The 2500-nt window shown below is 74.6% G+C and overlaps 1 non-coding gene across 1 annotated transcript; it reads right to left on the reverse strand.

Annotated features, from left to right (window-relative positions):
* Positions 1-1091: 1091 nt before the first annotated feature.
* Positions 1092-1210, reverse strand: LOC128824193 (5S ribosomal RNA). Its single transcript, XR_008442418.1, has one exon. It is a non-coding gene; the product is annotated as a 5S ribosomal RNA (ribosomal RNA).
* Positions 1211-2500: the final 1290 nt, after the last annotated feature.

Consider the following 2500-nt stretch of genomic DNA (forward strand, 5'->3'; position numbering starts at 1 on the left):
CGGGGGCGCCTCCCGCGACTTTGGGGGCCGCGGGTCGTCAGTGGCGTGCAGGCCGGGCCTCTCCCGGGGGATTCGGGGGGGGGGGGGGGGCGGTCCTGCGGGCCGGGCGCAGGGGGCTCGAGCGAGCCCGGGCCGGTCCGCCCCGGGGCCGGGGTCTCCGCCTGCGGCTCGGGGGGGCGCGGGTCGTCGGGGGAGGAAGCCCGGGGGAGCTGCACGCCGGCCTGCCAGGCCAGGCCAGGCCTGGCCTGGGTGGCCGCGGGGGGATTCGGGGCGGTCCCGCGAGCCGGCGGCCGGGCGCAGGGGGTCCGAGCGCGTCCGAGCGAGTCCGTCCCGGCCCCGGGGTCTCCCCCTGCGGCTCTGGGGGGCCGTGGGTCCCCGCTGGCGGAAGCCGCTGGGCGCTGGACACCCGCCGTCCGTCCCGCCTGGCCAGGCCTGGCCTGGGTGGCCGCGGGGCGGGGGATTCGGGGCGGTCCCGCGAGCCGGCGGCCGGGCGCAGGGGGTCCGAGCGCGTCCGAGCGAGTCCGTCCCGGCCCCGGGGTGTCCCCCTGCGGCTCTGGGGGCCGTGGGTCCCCGCTGGAGGAAGCCGCTGGGCGCTGGACACCCGCCGTCCGTCCCGCCTGGCCAGGCCTGGCCTGGGTGGCCGCGGGGGGATTCGGGGCGGTCCCGCGAGCCGGCGCCCGGGCGCAGGGGGTCCGAGCGAGTCCGTCCCGGGCCCGGGGCCTCCCCCTGCGGCTTTGGGGGCCGTGGGTCCCCGCTGGCGGAAGCCGCTGGGCGCTGGACACCCGCCGTCCGTCCCGCCTGGCCAGGCCTGGCCTGGGTGGCCGCGGGGCGGGGGGATTCGGGGCGGTCCTGCGGGCCGGCGGCCGGGAGGGTCCGGGCCAGTCCGCCCCATGCCCGGGGTCTCCCCCAGCGGCTTCGGTGGGTCCTCCGCGGAGGAAGCCGGGTGGGGAGCCGGACCCCAGGCGCCCAGACCCGTGACCTGCGGCCGCGACCTCCGACTCGGCAGGAGCGACGAGGGGCTTTCCGGCCCGTCCCCCCCCTCTCCTTCCTCCCCAGAAAAGGAGAGAGAGCTGGCTCGGACCGGGAAAAGCTGCCTACGGCACCTGGGATTCCCAGGCGGTCACCCATCCAAGTACTAGCCAGGCCCGGGACGGTTTACCTTCCGAGATCGGACGGGATCGGGGGCGTTCGGTCCGGTATGGCCGTAGGCACCCGGCCCCCGCGCCTCCTCGCCCGCTTTCCCCTGCCGACGCCCGGGCCTGCCGCACGGTGAGCCCCGGTCGGACTGCCCCCCTGCGGCAGGGCCCCCGTCTCTCGCGGGCCCGGTCCTTTTTTCCTTCTCGAGCTCCGGGGCCCGGGCTGGCCGCCAGAGCCCCTCCGCCCGCCCGCCCTCCCCGGCGTCGGGGAAAATATTGTCCCGGACATCCAGTGCGCCCTGATCCTGTCAGCCGGGGGGGGGGGTGGGTGGGTGGGGGGCAGTCCCTCGCTGCGGCCGGGGAGGGTGAGCCCAGGGCGGCTTGCCTGCCGTCCGAGTCCCCTCTCGGCCACCAGGTCAACCCCGAGCCGAAAGGGCTGAAAATTTTTCAGAGTCCCCTCCCGGGCACCAGGTCAACCCGTGGAATCGAACGGGTTCGCCTGCTGGCCGGTTCGCTTCCCGGCCACCAGGTCAACCCGTAGGTTTGAACGGGCACGCCCGGTGGCCGCTTTCCCGTCCGGTCACCAGGTCAACCCGGATCTCCCTCCTTCCCTGGGCGCCCCCTCCTCGGAGGCGTCAGGTTCCATTTTCTTTTTCCCCCCAGACTTCCAGGGGCCCGATCCAGTCGGCCGGGAGGCAGTCCCTCGCTGCGGCCGGGGTGGGTGAGGCCAGGGCGGCTTGCCTGCCGTCCGAGTCCCCTCTCGGCCACCAGGTCAACCCCGAGCCGAAAGGGCTGAACATTTTTCAGAGTCCCCTCCCGGGCACCAGGTCAACCCGTGGAATCGAACGGGTTCACCTGCTGGCCGGTTCGCTTCCCGGCCACCAGGTCAACCCGTAGGTTGCCGACGGGGCTAGCCAGTGGCCGGTTTGCTTTCCGGCCGCCAGGTCAACCCCTAGGTTTGAACGGGCACGCCCGGTGGCCGCTTTCCCGTCCGGTCACCAGGTCGACCCGGATCTCCCTCCTTCCCTGGGCGCCCCCTCCTCGGAGGCGTCAGGTTCCATTCTTTTTTCCAGACTTCCAGGGGCCCGATCCAGTCGGCCGGGAGGCAGTCCCTCGCTGCGGCCGGGGAGGGTGAGCCCAGGGCGGCCTGGTCCATGTCTCTAGTGGGCCCGATCCTTTTTTGGGGTGTTTTTTTTTTTTTTTTCCGAGCTCCGGGGCCCGGCCCGCCCGGGCAGCCCTCCTCGGAGGCGTGAGGCGGATTTCCCCCCCCCCCCCCAGACTTCCAGGGGCCCGATCCTGTCGGCCGGGAGGATGTCCCTCGCTGCGGCCGGGGAGGGTGAGCCCAGGGCGGCCTGCTTGGCGGC

Source organism: Malaclemys terrapin, chromosome 15, assembly GCF_027887155.1.
Source record: "Malaclemys terrapin pileata isolate rMalTer1 chromosome 15, rMalTer1.hap1, whole genome shotgun sequence".
NCBI lineage: Eukaryota > Metazoa > Chordata > Testudines > Emydidae > Malaclemys > Malaclemys terrapin.